Source organism: Sapajus apella, unplaced genomic scaffold (genome assembly GCF_009761245.1).
Source record: "Sapajus apella isolate SASKATOON/1434 unplaced genomic scaffold, GSC_monkey_1.0 scaffold45, whole genome shotgun sequence".
NCBI lineage: Eukaryota > Metazoa > Chordata > Mammalia > Primates > Cebidae > Sapajus > Sapajus apella.
This window is the reverse complement of record NW_022436985.1, coordinates 20,069,700-20,095,649: the sequence shown is the minus strand read 5'-3', so window position 1 is coordinate 20,095,649 and position 25,950 is coordinate 20,069,700. Positions and strand designations below refer to the sequence as shown.

The window sequence follows — 25,950 nt, the reverse complement described above, 5'->3', positions numbered from 1 at the left end:
GTTGCATCAGTATACCCCCTGCATGTCCCAGTTTCTGTTGTAACCACAAGGCCACATCTCATGTAGGTGCCAACTCTAACCATTGGACCTTGATGAAGGTGTTTGCCTCACAATTACCAGCGGTGGCCAAAGGCATATGGCCTTACATATGATATATAGTTACATTTTTCTCAGAGGTCTTGCCTCATGGTTTGGCCCCAAATGGTCCGATGGCCTATAAGCAAATTCTGTAACTTCCAGGTAGTCAACCACAAGGTTAAACCTTGATAGACTCCCCAGCTATTGCTGCACAATACCATAGGTGAATCCTTCTGTTTATCACTGTCCATACCACTCTGAGTTCAGCCCATTGGCTGCTTTGTCCACACCCAGTATCAAACCATATGATGTCAGTGCTGCGCTGGACTGCTACAGTAGTCCAGGCAGCAGTAGCACCCTGGTTGGACCCATCTGTATACCATACCCCATCAGGAATGGGAGAAAACCTTTTCTTGAATGATGATGGCTCAAGGTCTGGGGTGCCTCAGGCCCCATGGCCTTATCTTGCATTAGGACTACAGGTCCCAAGACTTCTTGTAATTCTGCTGCTAATGGATTGTACTATGCTGCTCCAAGTAGGCACCCCAGTTCGCTAACGTAAATGTTTATCATCCCAGTCCAGGGGGTCATTACCCATGAACGTACCCACCCTACTATTGGGTAAGTCATCCACACGATGACTGTAGCCCAACCCATCATGCTCTCACAGGCCTGAAGAACAGCATATGCAGCAGCGAATTGCTTCTCTATTAATGAATACTGGAGCTCAGCTCCCAAAAACCTACTGGTGTTCTAAAGTGCTCCGTGCACTGCCATAGGCCCCAGTCAAAACCATCTGTGGTTCCATGTACATCAAGTTCAAATGGATACCCCTGATCGATTATTTGTAAGACCTGTGCTTGCCAAATGGCCCACTTGTGGTCAGAAAGTCTCTTTCAGCCTCATCATCCCAATCCCCTTTTTTGTTAACTTGTACAATGGTTTTTTTTGAGTCAAATGGGGCACAAATGTCTGCCAATACCCCAAGAGGCCCACAAAAGTCTGCAGCTGCCTCACTGTGGGGTTGGGGGTGTGCCTAGATGTTATCAATGATGACCTCTGGGATGGCCTTTGTCTTACCTGACCAAATAACTTCCAAGAATGTGGCAGACAATTCAGGCTTGGAACTTGGATTCATTGATGGCCCAACTGCATGCTGCCAAATGTTGCCACAAGAGGGGCACTGCCATTTCTAAATCTGCTAGAGAACCAGAGGTTAACATATCATCAATGTAATGAAACAGGCAGACCCGTTTTGGGCATTTCCAGGCAGCTAAATCCATGGCAACAAGACCATGACAAATGGTAGGGCTAAGCACATAGCCCTGTGGCAGCACAGTGAAAGCCCATTGTCGTCCTTCTCATGTGAAGGTGAACTGTTCCTGGCTCTCTGGAGCAATGTCAATGGAGAAGACTGCATTAGCTAAGTCCACCACAAAGTGCTACTGTCCCAGTCCTGTTGTCAAGCAGTCCATCAAATCCGTGATGGGGAGGGTACAGCTGCATGCAGAGGCAGTGTTACTTTATTCAGTTCCCAATAATCAACTGTCATCCACCAAGTCCCATTAAGCTTTCTGACTGGCCATACTGGGAAAGTATAGGGACTACGGGTGTCACGCACTATTTGCACCTCCCCTAACTTCTTGATAGTCTCGGTTATCTCTGCATGTCTCCCTGGCAAACAGCATTGATGAGCGGAGGTAACCGGTCAGGGTTGTGGCAGAACTTGGGGCTGGTGATGCCCCAGGTGAAGCCACGCAGCACCGGCTTTACTATACAGACTCGAGGTCTGAATTCTCTGGCCGTAGTGTGTAAGTCCAGACCATGCAATATGTCCGTGCCCAGAATATATTCAGGTATAGGAGAGACATACACAGAGTATAGATGGGGAGCCAAGTGGCCAATGCCAACATGCAGAGAAACAGGTTTCACCTTCACTGACTGGCCCCCATAACCATCAATGAATGCAGCTTTGCCCGGAAACTTCCTAGGTTCCTATAAACTAGACTGCAACCTACACCAGTATCTACCAGTGCTAGAACCTGCGGTACATTAGTGGGGGACCAGTGGATTGCCAGCTCCACATATGGCCTCTCGTTGTCCACCCCCACTTGCTCCCAAGCAAGTTCTCTAATCAAACAAGAAAGGCTCCATATCTCTGCCCATCTGCAAATAGTCCTTGAGCTGCAGCAACTGGACAGGATTAGATTGAACAACATTGTTTTGCCCCTTCTTGGGCATTTTCCAGAATTTTTTCTCTGGGGACAATTGCCTCCACAGAGTTAAGAGCATTCCATTGGTTTGACTGTCAATTTTCTCTCAAGCAACCCCAGCTGAAAGTAAATCAAACCACACCTTCTTGCGGGTCACCCACTGGGGCCCCTTGTTATCTTGTGGAGTGGTTACCTGTGGAGGGGGCACCTTCCCCTTTTTTATGGCACAGATTCCCTGGTCCTACCAATGGCCTTCTGCCTCCCCAAGGGCTGCCATAGCAGTAGTCACTTCATGTGTGTCGTACCCCACATATGGGGTGAGGACAGCAGCCAGGGAGGCAAAGGCATTTGGGGGTGCTGAGCCCAGCACAAGATCCCTTATGTGGGAAGCAAAGTGTTCATCATCTGGCCTCTGGGTATTCAGCTCAAACATAGCCTGCCGCATACCCATCCCCCGGAGTATCTGCACCAAATTAGTACAGGTATATGATTGCTATTTACTCAGTTTCTGATATTTCTCCAGCATCATTCCCAACAGTCTGCATGGCTGCCTTCAACCACTCAATTAAAAATGTGCTCATCTTGCCCCTGTGCTAACCATTGGCACAGCTGCAGCCACTGATGAAGGGAGGGGTAAATTGTGATAGATGCCAGCTTCTCCGTCTCGGAGGCAGAGTGGGAATGTCAACTCCTTCATCCCAAAGATGGAGTAACCAGGCAGGGAGGGGTTGCCCCAGACACTGCCAGCACTGTTTACCTAACTCTTGCAATTCACTGGGGGTATAAGCAGTATAAGTAGTGTGTTCCGCCACTGCGAGGGGTCCCTGGGCTCTTCCCCTGAGTCCCATTGGCTGCTCATATTCGACCTTCTGACAGGATCACCGGATGAGCATGCAGCAGAGAAGCCTCTTCTTCCTCAGCATCACACTGAATGGAAGTGTCCCGCCAGGAGGATGGGCTCAAGGTTGTACTGAAAGCTGTTGCTAATTCCTTTTCCAGGCTGTTTATCTGGGCCTGTAAGTGCCCAACTTGCACCTGGAGGTCCTTCACCTCCAGGTTTTGCTCCAAGCTGTGCATTTGGGCCCCCAGGTGATCAGCCTGTGCCTGGAGGTCTTTTAGCTGCGTGTGTCCTGCAAGGACAGAGCACATACTTCATAAAGTGGAGTCAGAAACACCCATCTGACTCTGCCGGCAAAGGTGCATTCCTTCTTGGTGCTGTGTGCCTCCAGCTGCTTCAGTGCCTTCTCCACACTCACAGAAGACCCATCCACTGCCTCCCATGTTTCCATTGGAGTCCATCAAAACAGCAGCTCTGCCACCAGGTACCACAGCCCATGGTGCAGCCACATAGCCAACCTGGGAGCCTCAGAGGCTGAAAATCCACTCACCTCATCTTGACAACTACACCAATTATCAGGTTCAAGCCCCAGCTGAGGTCAAAGGGGAGTGGGTGGATAGGGGGCAGGGAGCTAGAAGAACACTCAAGAGACAGCAGGTAGAGGAGACATGGCTTTATTCAGCAGCTCTTTCACAGTGTCAGTGTTACATTTATACATCTCACAATTGTGGCCGACAGCCAGGTGATGAGCTTCTCTATGTTATATCTACATAGCGATAATTATGTAAGGCACTGGATTGTGCACCTGTGCTCCAGTCCTGCTAGTCATGCAGGATGTTTACCTCAGCCTATGTCTGCCTGGCTGCAGTGCAGCCATGTTCCTTACAGCAAAGCACAATAAAATGAGGTACGCCTGTGGTTTGAAGTCAGATGGTATGCCCTCAGTTTTGTTCTTTTTGCTCAAGATTGCTTTAGTTATTAGGAGTTTTTTGTGGTTCCATATGAATTTTAGGAGTGTTTTTTCTTTTTTGGGAAGAATGACATTATAATTTTAATAGGGATTGCATTGACTCTGTAGATGTCTTTGGTTAGTATGAACATTTTAACAATATGAAGTCTTTCAATTTATGAACAGGAAATATTTTTCCATTTAGTTGTGTCTTTAATTTATATCATCAGTGTTTTATGGTTTTCAGTATACAAATCATTCAACTCCTTGGTTAAATTTACTCCTGAGTATTTTTAAATTCTACTGTAAGTGTGATCCTTTTCTCAATTTCTTTCTCAGATAGTTTATTATTAGTGTATACAAATGCTACAGATTTTTGTGTGTTGATTTTGTAACCTGAAACTTTACTGAATTTATCAATTCTGGAAGGTTTTTTGGTGGGGTCTTTAGGGTTTTCTATATATAAGATCATATCATCAGCAAACAGAAACAATTTTACTTCTGCCTTTCCTATTTGGATGCCATTTATTATTTTTTTTTCCTAGCCTAAATGCTCTGGCTATGACTTCCGGTACCATGTTAAATAGAGAGTGGTGAAAATGGGCATCCTTTTCTTGTTCTTGATTTTAGAAGACAAGCATTCGACTTTTCACAATTGAGTATGATGATAGCTCTGGAACTGTCATATATAGCCTTTGTTGTGTGGAGAAACATTCATTCTATACCTATTTTGTTAAGAATCTTTATCATGAAAGAATGTTAAATTTTGTCAAATGCTTTTTCTGCATCTGTGATGATCGTATGATTTTTGTCATTCATTCTGTTAACATAGTGAACCACATTTATTGAGTTGCTTATGTTGAACCCTTCTTGCATTCCAGGAATAAATTCCACTTGATCATGATGAATGATCCTTTGAATGTGCAATTGAATATGGCTGGCCAATGTTTTTGGGGGGGATTTTACAATTATGTTATTCAGGGATATTGCCCTGTAGTTTTCTTTTCTTGTAGTGTCTTTGTCTGGCTTTTGTATCAGGGTAATGTTGGCCTTATAAAATGAGTTTGGAAGTGTTCACTCCTCTTCAATTTTGTGGAAGAGCTTGAGAAGGAGTAGTGTTAATTCTTCATTAAATGCTTGGTAAAATTCAGCTGTGAGGTCATCTGGCCCTGGACTTTCTTTGACAGGAGACATTTTATTCAATCTTCTTACTCATTTTGGGTATATAAAGATTTTCAATTTCTTTATGTTTCAGTTTTGGTGAATTATGCTTCTAGAAATTTATCCACTTTTTTCCAGGTTATCCAATTTGTTGTGTGCACTTGTTCATAGCAGTCTGTTATGATTCTTTGCACCTCTGTGTTATCAGTTGCAATGCCTCCTCTTTCATTTCTGATTTTATTTCAGTCTTCTTTTAATTGATTTAGCTTAGGGTTTGTCCATTTTTTTATCTTTTCAAAAAAGTAATTATTTTGTTGGGGTTTTTTTTTTTTTTTTTTCTTTTCCCTTCCTGTTGTGGGGGAAGGGGCTTTTGTCTCTATTTTCCTTATGTTTGTTCTGGTCTTTGTTAAGAAGATCCTTTATTTAAAAAGTTCTTCCTTCCACTAACTTTGGGTTTAGTACTCCTTTTGCTAGTTCCTTGAAGTATAACATTAAGGCGCTGATTTGAGATATTTTTTGTTATTTAATGTAACCATTTACTGCCTCCTAAAACTGTTTTGGTTGCATCTCAGTAGTTTTGGAATGCTGCGTTTTCATTTTTGCTTGTCTCATGATATCTTTTAATTTCTTCTTTGACCCAATAGTTGTTCGTGAGCATAAGTTTAATTTCCACACGTTCATGAACTTATCATGATTTCTCCTCTAATTGATTTCTAGTCCCATACCATTGTTGTCTGAGAAGATACTTTGTATAATTTCCAACTTCTTGAATTTGTTAAGACGTGTTTTGTTATCTAATGTATTATCTATCCTGGATAATGTCCCATGTGCACTTGAGAACAATGTATGCTCTTGCTGTTGAATGCAATGATCTACATGTGTCTGTTAACCCATTTAGTTTAAAGCATTCAAGTCTAATGTTTCCTTATTGATTTTTCTATCTGGATGATCTATTGTTAAATGTGGGATATTATTCCCTACCATTATTGTATTGCACTCTATTTCTTTTTCCTGATCTTTTAATGTTTGCTTCAGTTAGGGGCTCCAATGTTAGGTTCATATATACTTAAAATTGTTATACCCTCTTAATGAATTGACACCTTTACCATTTTATAATGACTTTCATCAGCTCTTTTTACAGTTTTTGAGTTAGCTTATTTTGTTTGATATAAGTTTACTAATGCTTTCTTTTGGTTTTCATTTGCATAAATTATCTTTTTCATTTATTTACTTTCAGTCTATGAGTATTCTTTAAAGTGAAGTAAGTCTTTTGTAGGCAATTTATAGTTGGAATTTTTGGTGTTTTGTTTTTTTAATCCATTCAGCCACTCCATGCCTTTTGATTGGAGAATTTAACCAATTACATTCAAAGTAATTATTGATAAGGACTAATGTGATTTTGTTCATTGTTTTCTGATTATTTTGTAGGTTATTTATTCTTTTCTTCCTTTCTTACTTTTTTCCCTTTGTGGCATGATGTATTCTGAAGCAGTATACTTTGAAGCTTCTCTTTTTTATCTTTTAACTACTTTATAGGCTTTGGTCCTTTACAGGGTTTTGTTTTGTGGTTATCTTCATGCTTACATAAAACACTGCATACTTATAACAGGCTATAAGTTGATAGCAATATAATTTTGATTGCATACACAACATTCTACTCTTTTGCTTCCCCTCTCTCTCCATATTTTATGCTTTAGATAGCACAATTTATGTTTTTTGATTATTTGTATTGTTTGTATGGACAGGAAATATTTTTTATTTTTTTATTTCAGTAGTTTTTGTGGAACAGGTGATTTTTTGTTACATGGATAAGTAGTGGTGATTCTGAGATTTTGGTGCACCCATAACCCAAGTAGGATACACTATACCCAGTGTGCAGTCTTTTATTCCTCACCCTCTTCCTATCCTTCCCCCAAGTCCCCAAAGTATTTGTATTTCTTAATAAGTTTTTGTAGCTATGGTTTTACTAGATTTGTCTTTTAGCCTTTATACTAGAGATATACTTAATTTTCCCACCAACATTACATTTTTAGGGTGTTTTTGAATTTTACAATGTAGTTGTTTTTACTAGTGAGTTTTATACTTTCCTGTGTTTTCATGTTACTAATTAGCATTATTTTCCTTCATCTTGAAGGAACTCCCCTTAGCATTTCTTTCAAAGCAGATTTAGTGGTGGTAAACTATCTCAGTTTTTGTTTGTCTGAGACAGTCTTTATCTCCCCTTCATTTTTGAAATACTGGATAACTGGATATAGTATTCTTGGTTTGCAGGTTTTTATGCTTTCAGGATTTTGACTGTATCTTTCCATTCCCATTTGGTCTCCAAGATTTCTGCTGAAAAATCTGTGATCATTTCATGGGGGTTCCCTTGTATGTAACAATTCACTCTTCCCTAGCTGCTTTCAAAACTCTATCTTTAACTTTTAACAATTTGACTGTTAACATGATTGAGTTATGTTATTGTTAACATGATTGAGACATGTCTTAGAGTGGGTCTCTTTGTATTAAACTCATTTAGTGTCCTTTGGGCTTCCTAGATCTGAATTTCCATTTCCTTCCCCAGGGTTGGGACATTTTCTACCATTATTTCTTTGAATATGTTTTTTTTTCTTTCCCTCTCTCCTCCTTCTGGCACACTATAATGTGTATATTGTTCAATCTAATCGTCTCTCATGAGACCCTTAAGCCATCTTCACCATTTTACACTCATTTTTCTTTTTGCTCCTCAGAACTGATTATTTCAAGTGACCTGTCTTTAAGTTCACTGATTTTTTTTCCTTTTGCTTGCTCCAATCTGCTGTTCAACCACTTGATTGCATTTTCCAGTTCAGTTCTTCAACTCTATGATTTGTTTGATACATTTTTGTACTTTCTATATCTTTGTTGAAATTCTCAGTTTGTTCTTTAGTTATTCTCTTGACCTTGGTGAGCATATTTATGACCTTTAAAAATATTCTCTATGGGGTAAATAACATTTCTATTTCACTAGGATTGATTTCTAGGTATTTATCCTGCTCTTTTATTTGGAACATATTTCCCTGTTTCTTCTTTTTTTTTTTTTTTTTTGACTATCTGTGCTGGTTTCTGAGCATTAGATACAGCTTTCTTTTTCAGTGTTGTCAAGACTGGTCTTGTATCAGAGAAGGATATCACCAACCTAATTGGCCAGAAAGTCTAAGGTACCTTTCGGATCTTTGTGTTTAACCAAGCTACTATACGTTTTTGTTGGCCCCCAGGAAATTAGGATGGGCCATGTCCTATCGGTAACCCCAAAGTAGGTAAAATAGTGGACGTACCCTACAGATAAATCTGGAAAAGTTGGGGTGTTACATGCATGTTCCAATCCCTTCCATCTTCATGGTGTAGCTGAGGGTGGATGTTTATCTTCCACTCTTTCTGCACTAAGCCAAGGAGAGAATCTGAGGCAAGTGCCTTCACTCACATACAGGCTGCACCTTCTGACCCTGAGGGAGGATGGCCACTGGCAGTGGGTCCATTGTATGTTCACCTGATTGTTTTATGTGGTCTATGGAGATTCCTAAATGCAGAGCCCCAACAACTCCTAGAACTAGGCAGTTAAAGAGGCAGTCTCATGGTGGGAGCTATAGAAGTTGTGACACTAGTGCATGGACAAATTCATTCCATAAAGAATTAGTAGATCTGGATTACCAGCGGGGGAATCCTCAGGAAGTGCTGAGCTCCTGTTCAGGGTTTTAGAGGTCTACTGTTTGTCTGCCCCTTTAACTCCCTGATACACGTTAGTTAAAAGCCACTCTGTCAGGTAGCTCCCAGCAGGGTGTACAGAAAAATCCTTTCCAGAGAAAAATAACTGCCCTTTTTTTTTTTTTGAGACAGAGTTTCGCTCTTGTTACCCAGGCTGGAGTGCAATGGCGCGATCTCAGCTCACCGCAACCTCCACCTCCTGGGTTCAGGCAATTCTCCTGCCTCAGCCTCCTGAGTAGCTGGGATTACAGGCACGTGCCACCATGCCCAGCTAATTTTTTGTATTTTTAGTAGAGACGGGGTTTCACCATGTTGACCAGGATGGTCTCGATCTCTTGACCTCGTGATCCACCCGCCTCGGCCTCCCAAAGTGCTGGGATTACAGGCTTGAGCCACCGCGCCCGGCCTAATAACTGCCCTTTTAATGCCTTCTTCTTGCTGCTTGTAGGAGGTATAGCTCCTGGAAATGGCTGCAAACCCATTTAAAATCACCTCTTTGTTCTGTGCTCTAGGAAGAATTGCATATGTTCGGTCCTCTCTGCTCCCAGAGTCAGGAGGTCTAGAATGCCATTCCTTGGGTAAGGGCTATAAAAGCTGGGGTGACCAAGGCAAACTGCCCTGAGGAGGAGTTGGTGGGCCTGGAGTTAATCCTGGGACAAGTGGGAGAAGTCTTGGCAAGTGCCAAACCCCTGCTCAGACTGCTTACAGTCTGCTACTTGCCTGTTCCTTTAACTCTCAATGCCAATTAATTAGAAGCCAAGCCATTAGGTAGCCTTAGGAAGAGTGTGTAGGGAAATACCTTCCAGGGGAAAACAGAAAACATCTGCAACATCAAAAGAGGTGCATTTGAAAATAACTCACCCAGATCTACTTCAATCAGATGTAAATCCATTTACTAAGGAAACTATACCCTGGGGAAAGAAGAATACCCACATATTTTGAGGACAGTTGGATATAGGGACAAATTTGGTGCTGATATCCAAGAATGTAAAACATGATCATGGCTCAGATCCAGCTCATAGTGAGTGCCATGATTTCACAGACCTACCAGTGGTTATATTCCCAGTCACTAAACGTGTAATTAAAATGAACATACTGAGAAATTGGTAAAAGCACCACATTGGTTCCTTGGCCTGTGAGATAAGAGTAATGACCACATGGAAGACCAAGGATAAACCTCTGAAGCTGTTTTCCCTCCTCCAACCAGTAAATCAAAAAGAATATTACATCATGAGGAAAATTGCAAAGAATCATGCCACCCTCAAATACTTAAAGGATGAAGTGGTGCTGGACTCCATCATATCTCTATTTAATTTACCAGCACGGCTTATACAAAATCCAGATGGATCTTGAAAATAACCTATTGCAAATCTAACCAAATATTTGTACTAATTTTATCATTGGAGCAGGTATGGCATCTTTGATAGAGCAGTGGTATACAGTTATTAACCTGGTGAATATGTTCCTTTCCAATCCCATCCAAAAGGAAGATCAGAAACAGTTTGCATTCTCTTGGAACTGACTACAGCATGCTACAAATATAGATATTTATAGTGTTGTTCCAGAAGTAGGTTTACTTGTTTGTTCTCTGTTACAATCCAAGATACCCTTAGAATTTCACATTGGTCCACTATATTGATGACATTATGCTAATCTAACTGGATGCGCAACAAGTGGCAAGTATGTTCATGACCTTAGGAAAGCACGTGCTCCAGAAAGGGTAAACTAAAAGCTATGAAAATTCAGGTGTCAGCCCTATCTAGGAGTTTTTTATGATCCAGTGGGCTGGAACATGTCAGATCAGCCCCTTCAAAGTAAAGGTTAAGTGATTGCATTATGCACTTCCTACCATGAAGAAGGGGGCACAATATCTGGTGGGCCTCTCAGGTTTCTGGAGTAAGAATATTCCTATCTGTGAATACAGGTCAGTCAATATATCCAAGTGAATGCAAGGATGTAAGCTTAGCATGGGCTTACCTTTAGGTTATGGCAACCCCTGGGAACTTTGGATACTCATTCCACAGAACAAGCAATCAATGAGTCACTATCTTTGTAGATCATCAAGGGGGAGTCATACTGCCTTTACACATGCAAAACTGTATATAACAATACATTTGGCACCCAAGAAGTTTACTTGTGTATATCTTGGCATTCCCTTGCCAATTTTGCCTGTAAATGAACAAGTGCAGCAGTCAAAGGTTGACCAGACTAGGAGGCAGCCCTCAAGAGTGAAATAAGCCACCAAGATTAGCAGAAGTGCTAGCTGAGAGTGAGGGAAATCCACAATGGATAGCAAAGGAGGCAGATAAGGGGTATCAGTTATACCCTTGAGATTAGCACTAGCTGTATACTAGTGCTATACTATAGTTCATCTCTCTGTCTTTCCTTTTATAAGTTTACCACAGGAGAGGTGGCCCATCAGAATTCTAGAGGAGCTTCTCCAAAACTCAGATGAAGTGAATCTGAATGGAGCAAGGAGTGGACTTCGGTGGATGCCTTTGATGCACTGCCTAGATCCCTCTTTGTGAAGGAGGGTTTATTCTCAAGATACTGGGAGTGTTGGCCAGCACTCATTAGTTGTTGGCCTTCTCCAAAACTTTCCCTCAGCTGAAGAGAACCACCTCACAAGGCTACTCTTTTTCCTGGAGACAGACTGAATATAAAAATCTGGAAATAACTTGTCAATGCAGGCCTATTGTGGCCTATCCCCTTTACCACAATTCAGACAACTTTAAAGGGCCATCCCAGCTTCAGATCTCCCTATGGAGTCAACTGATGCTTCAAACATTGATACATTCCAACTTCTTTCTCATCCCAACCCTGCTTTCTTCCTTTTCCTATACAGGGATTAATCCTGAGAGCACTTTCCAGTAAATGTCTTGAACACTAATGTCCTCAGAGTCAGCTACCTGGGGATCCTAGTCTTCAACAATTAGAGAAGAAAGGGAAGCCAATAAAAATTCCGCTGATTTAAATGTTACTACAATGGACATATGGGGCTCGATGCTCCTGGAACCCTCTCAAACATGTCTCAGAACTTTCCTACTGGGGGTTAAAGTCAGAGTGTTTATCCACCAATTTCTACACCTTCTTTGGCTGAGCAGTCCCTCTGGGGGTTTTAACATTCTGGTGCTTTCGTCCTGCTCTGTATATGGGCTGAGGAAGCTCCCGAGGATAGAGAACACCATCAAGTAGAAAGATTTAGGAAGCCATCAGCCTATATGGGGACTGTCCCCAAGGTGAGTATAGGGATTACAAGAGGAACACTGATATCATCTGCAACTGGGGTCATAGGGTACCATGTGGTATATTTCCACTGAGGAGGGAAAAAAGCTAAATTAGTTTTGGGGATGATAATAGGAATAGATTCAAGATGATTGCTGTAGCATAAGTCAGAGGCTATATAGAGGAGAAACATCTAATGATGCTCTGTTATCATGTATTTTCCCCATGGAGTATAAGAGACAGCACCGAGAGTGTAGATGGTTATGGTAGGGTTGCTCTGGGGAAAAGATACATGATGATCATATTTTACAAACCAACCAGCATTTCACTGGTTCCTGTCTTGAAGGAAAGGCTAACCTTTGAGGACAGGAACTATCTTACTCATTTTTGATGTTGTGGAGTTTCATGGAGTTGGGGTCATTCTGCCTCCCATGCAAGGTGTCGTGATTGAGGTGATAGAAAAATAGGCTCAAATATCAGCTCTGCCATTTAATATCACTAAGGTTTTTGCTATGTTATTAGAACTCTTTAAATCTCAGTTTCCTTACTTATAAAACGGGGATAATAATACATGTTAAATAAATTTGTTAAGAGAAGTCAAAGGATGCAAAACACCTAACACAACATCTTGTTGAGCAGTGCTCAACAGATGTCATTGCTACTTCCTGAAAAAATTCGGGGATGAATGAATTAACATATCTAGGCTTACTTGAAAATTTCAGTAATACTACAGAAGTCCAAAAGTTGTTATGGAGTTCATGATTATATTGTTAGATGCCAAAATAGTGTTATAAGTTTTGATTTCAGTGACATCATCAGAGAAGGCTTCTCAAAGGCTCCAACATGTTCAGTATTTAAATTTGGTTACTACAGTATGTTTGAACGGAAACAAAGTAACAGCCACGATGGTGATTGATTAGATCATTTGAAATCTGTTTATTTTTAATGTGTTTTAAATGCCTTTTGGGACCAATACCATGTTATTCCACTTGATAATTATACAGCAGATTGGGATTTAAGAATATGATCATTTCTCCAGTGCTGTTTAACTTTTAAAAATGTACTATATAACCAGAGTTGGAGAATAAAAAACACTTAGTACTTAATCCCACTAATTTCTCTCTTGTTGAGTATTATCCTTCTTCCCAACCATTTCCCATAAATTTTATCCACTTGCTGAAATGTAGTGTTGTAAAGAATAAAATTACTTATTCAAGTTTACCTGGTGAAAGAGCTTCAGGATCAGTTTTCACAATTTACATCCACCTTCCTAAAACATTGAATTCCTCCTGCTGTAGGCCATACCTCAAGTCCCTGAATCAGTCATCACCAGATTTTTTAGGAAGTTATTAAATGGCCTCATGCTTTAAGGCTTGAAAAAAAAGTAGTCTCAACAGAGGGAAAGCTTAAGGAAGTTACACACACATCAAAAGGAATAGAGCCAATCATGGAAGTCTATGAGCAGAAAAGGACAAACGCAAGTAAATGCTATTCAAGGTGAGAAGTACAGAAAGTAGGACTTGGGCTTTGTACTCTGCTAATCACTGTTCCAACTTAATTCTCAAAGTGACCCAAAGTCATTCCAATTTATCTTCAGTTGGTAAGAAATAATAATGATAAAAATAATAGCTAATATTTACTAAGTGCCTACTGTGTATTAAACTAGTCTAATTTCCAATTTTTCCTTACTTCTACCCAATGAAATAGTTTTTTTAATGACCCTTATTTTACAATAAATAAGAAAAATAGGAATTGCAGAGGTAGGTATCATCAGGGTTCTGGCAGGAAAAATAGTGGCCCCTCAGAGGCTTTAAATACAGTGCTTAATGAAGGATCCCTTTAGCTCCCTTTATACAATTGTTGGAAGGGCTAGAAGGAACCAACAAGGGAGCCAGCAAGAGCTGAAGCCATGGAAGAGCATCTGTTGCCAAAATCGTGGCCTTGCAGGGAATAATTGAGGACCAATATCTGCCTTCAGATCTCCTGCCAGTTCCTCCATTGGGTAAGCCATCCAGATACCAGAGGGAAAGGGAGCCTAGTTGCTGTACTTGATGGAGGTAAGCCTTCCAGGGTGCAGAGCAGGGTGAAGGAGAATGGAGAAGGGTTCCAAAAGGGCAAATGGAGAATAACTGTATTACATGGCTACATGGCTTGCTGATGATCACTTGATGAGAATGACTCAAAAGCTCATGCTGTGGGGAATATTATAGGTCCATGGTAAACTGCTTCATTGTTGCTCCCAATACAAGTCCTCAAAATAAAGTAGAATTTCTTACCCATAGTCTACCTATAACAAGTTCAACTTTCATCCTGCTGAGCCTTAAGAAAAAGTGGAGACAAGTGATGGGTAGAGCTAGGAAAGCAGTTCCAGGAGAGCAATTCTAGTAGAGCAGTTCCAGAGCTCTCCTAGAATAATGGTGGTAGTCTAGCAGCAGACTTCTCTGTGGAAATCTTACAAGCCAGGTTTCCACTGTGAAATAAAATGACATATTTAAAGTGCTGAAGGGAAAAAAAACTTTTACCCTAGAATAGTATTTCTGGCAAAAATATCCTTCAAACATGAGGACAAATAAATACTTTCCCAGACAAACAAAAGCTGAGAAATTTCGTCAGTACCTGGCCTGTCCTATAAGAAATCCAAAGGGAGTATTTCAATCAAAAAGAAAAGGACATTAATGAGCAATAAATAACCACCTGAAGGTACAACTTACTGGTAATAATAACTACACAGGAAAACACAGAAATTATCAAAAATAGTAACTGCAACTTTTCAAGACATAGTACAGTAAGATAGAAACAGCAAAAAGTTAAAAAGTGGGGTGACAAAGTTAAGGTATAGAATTTTTATTTGTTTGCTTTTTGCTTGTTTATGCAAATAGTGTTATCAGATTAAAATAATGGGTAATAAGATAGTATTTGCAAGCTTTGTGGTAATCTCAAACCAAAAAAAAAAAAAATACAATGGATACACAAAAAAATAGAAACAAAATTTGGTGGAGGTAAGCCTTCCAGAGCACAGAAAATCACCTTCACTAGAAGAAGACAGGAAGGAAAGAAAGAAGAAAGAGAAGACCCAAAAACAAATAACAAAATGGCAGGAGTAAATCCTTATTTGTCAATAATAACACTGAATGTAAATGGGCAAAACTCTCCAATCAAAAGACCAAGACTAGCTGAATGGATTAAAAAAATAAGACCCATTGATCTGTTGCCTACAAGAAACATATTTCACATTTCACCTATAGAGACACATATAGACTGAAAATATCAGGGTAGAAAAAGATATTCCATGCCAATGGAAACCAAAAAAGAGCAGGAGTCACTATATTTGTATCAGACAAAATAGATTTCAAGACAAAAACTATGAGACAATGTCACTATATAATTATTGAGGACTCAATTTAGCAAGGAGATAGAACAATTTTAAATATATACGCACCCAATACTGGATGACCCAGATATATAAAGAAAATATTATTAGAGCTCTAAAGAGAGAGGCCCCAATACAATAATAGCTGGAAACATCAACACTCCACTTTCAGCATTGGACAGATATTCCAAGCAGAAAATCAACAAAGAAACGTCAGACTCCATCTCTACTATAAACTAAATGAATCCAGTATTTACAGAACATTTCATCCCAGAGCTGCAGAATACACATTCTTTTCCTCGGCACATGGATCATTCTCAAGGATAGATCATTTGTTAGATCACGAAACTAGTCTTAATATTAAAAAAAAAAAAATCAAGCATCTTCTCTGATCACAATGGAATAAAACTGAAAATTGATAATGAGGAATTTTGGAAACTATAAAAATACACAGAAATTAAACAATATGCTTTGGAATGAGCAGTGGGTCAATGAATAAGAAGGAAATTGAAAATTTTCTTGAAACAAGTGATGGAAACACAACATACCACAACCTATGGGATATAGCAAAAGCAGTACTAGAAGGGAAATTTATAGCTATAAGTGCCTACATCAAAGAAGAGGAAAAACTTCCAGTGAACAATCTAACAATGCTTAAAGAACTAGAAAGGCAAGAGAAACCAAACCCAAAATTTGTAGAAGAAAAGAAATAATAAAGATCAGAGCAGAAATAAATGAAACTGGAATTTTTTAAAAATACAAAAGATCAATAAAACAAAACGTTGGGTTTTTTTGAAAGGTTAAACAAAATTGACAAACCTTTAGCCAGACTAAGAAAAAAGAAAAGATCTGAATAAATAAAATCAGAGATCAAAACGGAGACAATACAGCTCAGACTGCAGAAATTCAAAGGATCATTACTGGCTACTATGAGCAACTATATGACAATAATTTGAAAAATCTAGAAGAAGGACAAATTCATAGATACATACAATCTACCAAGATTGAACCAGTAAGAAATCCAAAACCTGAACAGCCCAATAACAAGTAATGAGATTGAAGCCCTAATAAAAATTCTCCCAGTAAAGAAAAACCTGGGACCTGATTGGTTCACTGCTGAATTTTACCAAGCATTTAAAGAATGAATGCTAATCCAATTCAAACCGCTTCAAAAAACAGAGGAGGAAGGAATGCTACCAAACTCATTCTACAAGGCCAGTATTACCCTGACATCAAAACCAGACACATCGAAAAAATAACACAGGCCAATGTCTCTGATGAATATTGATACAAAAATCCTCAGCAAAATACTAGCAAATTAAATTCAACAATACATTAGAAATAACATTCATTATGACCAAGTGGGATTTATTCCTGAGATGCAAGGATGGTTCAACATATGCAAATCAATTAATATGATACATCATATCAACAAAGTGAAGGATAAAAACCATATGATCATTTCAATTGATGCTAGAAAAACATTTGATAAAATTCAACATTGCTTCATGATAAAAACCATTTAAAAAAACTGGGGATAGGAGGAACACACCTCAACATAATGAAAGCCATATATAATAGACCCACAGCTAGTGTCACACTGAATGGGGAAAAACTGAAAGCCTCTCCTCTAAGATCTGGAACATGACAAGAATGACTACTGTCACCACTGTTATTCAACATATTGCTGGAAGTTCTAGCTAGAGCAATCAGACAAGAGAAAAATATAAAGGGCATCCAAACTGGAAAGGAAGGAGTCAAATTATCCTTGTTTGCAGATGATGTGATCTTATATTTGGAAAAACCTAAAGGCTCCACAAGAAAACTATTAGAACTGATAAACAAATTCAGTAACAGGCTACCAAATCAAAATACAAAAATCAGTAGCATTTCTACATGCCAACAGTGAACAATCCGAAAAAGAAATTTAGAAAGTAATTTCATTTACAATAGCCACACAAAATTACCTAGAAATTAACCAAAGAAGTGAAAGATTTCTATAATGAAAGCTATAAAACACTGATGGAAGAAATTGAAGCAGATATCAAAAAATGACAAAATTCATGTTCATTGATTGGAAGAATTAATATTGTTAAAATGTTCATATAGCCCAAAGAAATCCCTATCAAAATACCAATGACATTCTTCACAGAAATAGGAAAGACAACTCTAAAATTTATATGAAGCCACTAATGACCCAGAACAGCCAAACTTATCCTAAGCAAAAAGAACAAAGCTGGAGGAATCACATTACCTGACTTCAAATTATACAACAGAGCTATAGTAACCAAAACAGTATGGCACTGGCATAAAAACAGACACGTAGACCAATGGAACAGAATCAAGAACCCAGAAACAAATCCATACACCTATAGTGAATTCATTTTTGACAAAGATGCCAAGAACATACACTGGAGAAAAGACAGTCTTTTCAATAAATGGTGCTGGGAAAACTGGATATCATATGTAGAAGAATGAAACTAGACTCCTATCATCATATACAAAAATCAAATCAAAATGGATTAAAATACTTAAATATAAGAGCTCAAATTATGAAACTATTATAAGAAGACATTAGGGAATATCTCCAGGACATTGGTCTGGGCAAGAAATTGTTGAGCAATACTCTTACAAGCACAGGCAACCAAAGCAAAAAATGGACAAATAGGATCACATCAAGTGTAAAAGCTTCTGCACAGCAAAGTATACAATCAACAAAGTAGAGAGACAATCCACGGAACAGGAGAAAATATTTGCAAACTACCCATCTGACAAAGGATTAATAATCAGAACATATAAGGAGCTCAAACAATTCTATAGGAAAAAAATCTAATAATCTGAACAAAAAAGGGGAAAAATATTTGAACAGAGATTTCTCAAGAGAAGACATACAAATGGCAAACAGGAGTATGAAAAGGAGCTCAACATCATTGATCATCAGAAAAAGGCAAATCAAAACTATAATGAGATGTCATTTCACTCGGGTTAAAATGGTTTATATGCAAGAGACAGGCAATAACTCTGGCGAGGATGTGGAGGAAAGGGAACCCTTCTACACTGTTGGTAGGAGTATAAATTAGTACATCCACTAATTGAACAGTTAGGACGTTCCTCAAAAAAAAAAACTAACAACTGAGCTGTAGTAGGACACGCTGCAGACAAAACCTCTCAGACACCAGGTTTGTGAAGGAAGTGGCTTTTTATTCAGCCAGGAGTCTCGGCAGATTTGTGTCTCAAGAACTGAGCTCCCCAACTAGAAAATCCTGGCCTCTTTTAAAGGCTCACAATCTTAGAGGGTACATGTGAGAGGGTTGTGATTGATGAGGTAAGTGAGGGTCTAATCGTGATTAAGCAAGAACAATGCCTTCTGGGGAAGATTCCTCCATACCATGCCTGTGATCTATAGACAGGATAGGAACTAGGGTGGGGAGTTTGATCTTTAACCTCCAGGTCCAGCTAGTGGCACCGGTTTTGTCTCTTCCACTGACCTTGTGCCTTCTATTTTCAATTTTTACTTCTCCTTTTGAAATGCAGGGTAGAAGGCTAAGGGTAAGTGGTTTTAGAAGTGTAAGAGGAAGGGATCTCCTTCCTTAGAGCTACCATATGACCCAGCAATGCTACTGCTGGGTATAGATCCAAAAGAAAGGAAATCAGTATATCAAAGAGATATCTGCACTCCAGTGTTTGTTGGAGCACTGGAAGCAACCTAAGTACTCATCCACAGATGAATGGATAAATAAAATGTGGTACATATACAAAATGGAGTACTTACTATTCAGCCATAAAAAAGAATAAGATCCAGTTATTTGCAGCAACATGGATGGAACTGAAATGTTAATGAAATAAGCCAGGCACAGAAAGACAAACATTTCATGTTCTCACTTATTTGTGGGATCTAAAAATCAAAACAATTTAACTCATGGACATAGAAAATAGAAGGATGGCTAACAGAGGCTGGGAAGCATAGTAGAGGGATGTGGGGGATGTGGGGACACTTCATGGGTACCAAAATATACAGTTAGAAAGAATGGATAAGACTTAGTATTTGATAGCACAATAGGGTGACTATAATCAAAAACAACTTAATTAAACATTTTTAAATAACTTAGAGTATTTAATTAGATTGTTTGTAACTCAAATGATAAATGCTTAAAGGGATGGATATCCCATTCTCCATAATGTACTTATTTCACATTGCATACCTGTATCAAAACAACTCATGTACCTCATAAATATATATACATAGTATGTACCCACAAAAATTTTAAAAATAAAATACAAGGCTGGGTGCAGTGGCTCACACCTGAAACCCCAGCACTTTGGGAGGCCAAGGCAGGTGGATCACTTGAGGTCAGGCGTTCGAGACCAGCCTGGGCGACAAGGTGAAACCTCATCTCTACTAAAAATATTAAAAAATTAGCCAGGTATGTTGGCACATGCTTGTAATCCCATCTACTCAGAAGGCTGAAGCAGGAGAATCACTTGAACCCAAGAGGCAAAGGTTGCAGTGAGCTGAGATCATGCCACTGCACTCCAGCCTGAGCAACAGGGTGAGACTGCATCTCAAGTAAATAAGTAAGAATAATAATAGTAAATAGGAAGAGCTGGCCTTCTTTAGGGGATATGACTTTAGAAGCTTGAGAAACTTTCTGCACAAAATAGAAGCAACTATTTCCATGCTTTTGCTCAAGGCAGTGATACTTCAGTTTCAGTAGGTAAGACAGAGTCATTGTAGTAGTTTCATCACTAGTTTAAACCATACTAGTTTAAACTTGGATGACTCCCTGCACTCTCAACAGAGATTGAAGGTAAGGGATGCATATGATTGCTAGCAGATCCTTTGCACTTGGAAGGTATATCTTGATGATAACAACATTAAATTTCAGGTAGGCAAAGATTAATGTAACTTTCCTCAACAAACTTTTAAAGCAGTCCTGTGAAGTGGGCAAGACAGATATGATAGGCCCCATTTATAGGTAGTTTTTAAGTGGCAAAGATGGAGTAAGACCTATAAAATCATTGATGACGTTACCTGTGATTCTAATACTCACTAAATGTTTAAATCCCCTCTATTCTATCTCTCCCAAATGGCTGCTAGCCTATAGGTGAATACCATCAATGTTAGGGAACCCACTATGAGAAAGAGAGGTATATTGAGGGCCCAATCTCAGAACAGTGCTTAAGCTGTATAAATCAAGGTTCTTCAAAGAAACAGAAACAATAGTGTCTGTCTCTCTCTCTCAATCCATATATATAAACATAAAGATATTGTGAGGAACTGACTCACATGATAATGGAGGCTGAGAAGTCTCATGATTTCCATCTGTAAGCTAAAGACCCAGGAAAGCTAGTGATGTAATTTCAGTCCAAATCCAAAGGCCTAAATCCCTGTGTCCTCTGGCTTTTTGTTCTATTCAGGCCCCTCAGTGGATTTGATGATGCCCACCCACTTTGAGGAGGGCAAGCTACTTGACTGAGTTAACCAATTTAAATGCTAATTTCAACCAGAAATATCTTCACAAGCACACCCAGAAACAGTGTTTAATATGGGCACCCCACGGAGCAGTCAAGTTGATACATAAAATTAGCCATCACAGAAGCCATCTCAACTTTAGAACCCCATGGGGTTTCTAGGCGTTTGTTGTGACTGCATCCCAGCCTGACTTCTCCCTTAACCTCAAGGCTATATGAAAGACTGTTAGCAATTCATCTGGAGTTACCAGGGTACTGTGAATGCCTATCCTACCCTCTTAGTGGCAGTGAGTGTGATGATTAGTTTTATGTGCCAATATGGCTAAGCCATGGTACCCAATTATTCCATTAAACACTAATCTAATCTGGATGTTGCTGTGAAGATATTTTGTGGATGCGATTAACATCTATCAGTTGACCTTAAGTAAATAACAAAGATACTATCTTCAGTAATCTGGGCGGCCTAGATTAAATCCAATCCACTGAAAGGCCTTATGAGCAAAATTGAGGTTTCTCTAAGGAAGAAGATATTTAGCTTATGGACTATAGCATCAGCTCCTGCCTAAGAGTTTCAGGCCTGCTACCCTGCTCTACAGATTACACACCTGCCAGCTCCCACAATCACGTAAGCCAATGTCTTGAAATCAATCTCTTTATTATTTTGAAATAAACATAGTGGTGTGGTGGTAGGGCCAGATTGACAGGGTTGAAGAATGAAAGAGAATAAGAAAATGGAAACAGAGGACAGAAGTTCACCTTAAAAAAAAGTTTTAAATTTACTTTTGAGGGGTTTGGTTGTGATGGTAATAGATTGGGGGTCAGCTGGAGATGGATGTGAGATCAATAGAGTTGGAGTGTGTGTGTGTGTGTGTGTGTGTGTGTGTGCGTAAGACTAATGGAATGCTATTGAAATGAGCTAATGGAGAGGAAAAGGTTGAAGACAGAAGGTAAAAGAGATAAGACATGGCATAAAGTTCTAAAACGGGGAGGGAGGTCCTGAGCATAGGGGGAGATATTGGCCTTGGATGGAGAGGGAGGGCAGTTACTCAATAACAAGAAAACTAGGAAGGAGGAAAGAATGGATATAAATCTGACAGGGAATGGAAATCTGGAAATGGGAAAGTAAAATGGGTTTTCTAGAACAGCTGCAATTTTCTTTATGAAATTAAAAATAATAGTAGAAAATAAAATGACTTCTCATTGATTAGTGTGCACAGTAACTAGTTGCAGCATATATTTGAGAATCCAATAAATGAACTTTGACCTTTGTTGTGTTTTTATAATGGTTGATAATGTTTTTAGTAAAATTGCTGAAAAGGTTTTAAAAATTCCAAATGATCACTTCCAGCTAGCTTTAAGGCCACCTATAAATAAATCATTTCACAGCTGCTAAAGTGGAGTTTGGAAATCCCCTACTCAAGTGTAAACAGAACACTCTCCCAATGTACCTTTCCTTTTTTTTTTAACCTCAGTCAGCAAGACTCAAAACTTCCTTCACTCTCTGTGAAAATTGAAGGGAAGCAGTGACTTTATGTGGTCTCAATAGATGGAAACCATTTTGCATTTATGGTCTCTACTCTTGACTGAGCCCATAACACTGTTCTCAATCTTTTATCTTTGAAAGGAAAAACATAGGGATACAAAAGACACAGAGATTAAAATAATAAATTCCTATTTGCCCAGCCCCAGAATCAACAAATACCAGCCTTTAGTCATATTTACTTCAAATCTTTTTTCTTTCTACTAAAAGGCATAAAATATAACCAGTAAAGTTGAAAATTTCTTGAGTGTGGAAAAGTCAATAGAAAAATCTTGGTGGCAGGGCATGGTGGCTCATGCCTATAATTCCAGCACTTTGGGAGGCCAAGACTGGAAGATCACTTGAGGTCAGGATTTCAAAACCAGCCTGGCCAACATGGTAAAACCACATCTCAACTAAAAATACAAAAATTAGCTGGTGTGTTTATGCATGCCCGTAATCCCAGCTACTTGGGAGGCTGAGGCAGGAGAATCACTTGAACCTGGGAGGTGGAGGTAGCAGTGAGCTGAGATCACACCATTTAACTCCAGCCTGGGTAACAAGAGTGAAACTCCATCTCAAAAAGAAAGAGCTTAAAAAAGAAAAAGAAAGAGAGAGAGAGAGAAAGAAAGAAGGAAGGAAGGAAAGGAAAGGGAAGGAAGGAAGGAAGGAATGGAGGGAGGAAGGAAGGAAGGAGAAGGAAGGAAGGAAGAGCTTAATGATACAGGACATAGTCAGTTGACCAAGGTCTTTAACCTTCTAAAAGGTTAAACCACCTTTGATTGGTGGTTCACGATAGTTCTGAGAAGAAAAGTATGACAGAACACGGGGGAAAAGATTAGCCTAGGAGAGAGAAGAGGCCTCCTCTTCTCCTAGCAGAAGGGAAGGAGGTGGGTTCTGGCTCAGTAAATTACTTCCTCTAGGAATTTAGTCAAATCTGAATTTCCTCTGCCGCAGTAGCTTCTGTCAAAGCATAGAATTTCAACAAATGGTGTCTAAGGTCTTTTCAGGATGTGAATCATAGAGCCTACCTTCAAGTTAACCCAAACGATTGGAAAGGCTTCTCCCAGAATTCTCATTTTAAGAGTGCTTCAAGGCAGAGCCAACCTTTATAATGTGACTCTATTTGATGGGCTGGGAAGCTGTCTGGCTGAAAAATTTCAGTGTGTTTCCCTCGTTGTGAGTTGTGACACAGCTCCTCTGTTTTAAAAATGGCACTTTTCCAGGATTAACTAACTTCATTGTTCATGGTAGTTTTGAGGAGGAAATGGTGACAAGCAGTCCAAAGTCTTGAGTACTTTATGCCATGCCAAAATGCTGTAAAATCATCAAATATCACCACTTAAAAGAATTTTAGCAATCATTTCATTCACTCACTCACCCAGAACAGGGGGTCAATAGAAAGAACATTGCACAAATAGTATTGACTGATTTTATTTTCCATCCTCTGTGACTTTGGGGCACAGTATTATGTTCTTGTTCTATGCCAGAATAAACTTTACTATGACAAGTATAAGCTACCAGGAATATTGTGACAGCACAGACACTGTAGTAACATTGTCAGAATGATAGCAGGCAGACTGTTTAGAGGCACCTTAGAATAGTACTTAGTCCTCATGAACTCCGTTAGCAACAGCAACGGTAGGAAAAAAGCTGCCTTGACTTTCGCTGGTCCTGTTCCAGCTACCTCTTGGTTAGCTGAAGTTTGCCCTCCAATAGATTTCTTAAGAAGGGGCCTTGGGAGAAGTAATTCATGTGCAAAATTTCCTTTTGCCTTTAATCTTGAATAGCAGTTTGTTTAGATTATCCCTAGCACAAGTGACTAGTCCTAGCTCTCTATCCTTTCCTCATTGCATCCTTGCTTGCTTTCAAGGAAAGTGCATGACCAGTATTTTGTAAAAATAGTCAGTATTACTTGAAGGACTATGAGAGTTTTTTAAGTTAACATTGAGTGCAATTATACTTTTTATCCTTTACATTTATGCCTTTGGGGAAAGGAGATATCTGTTATCTGAGAAATGGTTATGTTAAAGCAAAAGCAAAATGGTCTTGTATTAGAGTTGGCTAGAAATTACATTTCTAACATTTGTTTACTGTTTAATAAACAAGCTACTCTGAAAAGATTTGATCACTACATATTTAGTGAGTGTTTAACAGTAATTATTAACACCCCACTTCTACTTTCCAATGAATATTAATTGTGTTGTCCTTATGGAGAGCAAAAGAAATCTCAGAAGTCCTCTCTTTGCCACAGAGTAACTTACATGACAATATAGCACTGTTCTCTGTTACTGAGATTATGGTAATATAGCTTTCTAATCAACCACCTGGGACTTTTTCCTTTAAGTTTCAATATAAGCTAAATGAGCAGCTAACATTTTTGGTTTAAGATAAGAATCTTTTTTACTGGAACCTTATATAGAACAGAATAATGAGAGTAAACAAAACCAGTATGCTCAGAGATATGTGACTTCAAACATGCTATTGTCATTGGTCTTGGGCTCACCTTATTCTCAGGAATGTTTCCTTCCCCTTATTAACTTTTCTCATTAGAAATTGAAATATATCTAATCTTAACTGAGGTGAAGAGAAACACTACTTCACCTGAGTACAACTCTGAGATCATGAATTCTGAGTTGAAAAAGACAGCAGAAGTCACCTAACCAAATTACCTAATTGTCCAAATGAGGAAAAAGTAATCTAAGTTGACTAATAGCATTGCCAAGGTCAAATAACTAGTAGATCTAACAGTAAAGCCAGAGCCAAAATGGCTTATACTTCCTCATCCAATGTTCTTTTTGTCACTCAATCCTAATCTTGATATAGAAAAAAAGAAAAAGACACAGAACTCCAGACCTAATTGTATTAACAGAATATAATTTTCAAAGCAAAATAAATTAAGAATCAAAGATACATACAAATGAAACATTCCCCTACTCAAAGACATTCTTGATTTCCTGTAGTTTCAAACTCTATTTGAAATCTTTGCCCCCTGCCCTTCACACCATTCCAGTAGGTTGGAGACTGATGTCAAGATTTCAAATCTAAAACAAAATGGTAAAGGAAATCAATTTGGTCTGATTTTTCATACTTAAGTCAGTTAAATCTGTGGTCTCCTAAAGAAAAACAAGTAGTTTCTTAGATGATCATCATGGAATAAATAAGTTTTGGACTCAAGTCTTTGTAGTGTCTCTATCACTCTTTTGCCCACTGGGATTCTGTTTATTACAAGAGTCATCAAAAGAGAAGTTCCAGAAAGCTTAATTCAAAAAACAAACATGAGAATCAATACAAAGAAAATTACATATTTCAGACACTACAGTGAGTACACTCATTGCTAGGAGGCAGGAAAGTTATGAAACTTTTTTGCATTGCACTTCACTGAATTTTAGAATTAAGTCT

The 25,950-nt window shown here is 39.0% G+C and overlaps 1 long non-coding RNA gene across 1 annotated transcript; it reads left to right on the top strand.

The window, feature by feature from the left end:
* The first annotated feature begins 226 nt into the window (after window positions 1-226).
* On the top strand, window positions 227-19,109 carry LOC116524562. Its single transcript, XR_004257390.1, has 3 exons — window positions 227-240; window positions 5,506-5,511; window positions 19,014-19,109. It is a non-coding gene; the product is annotated as an uncharacterized LOC116524562 (long non-coding RNA).
* Window positions 19,110-25,950: the final 6,841 nt, after the last annotated feature.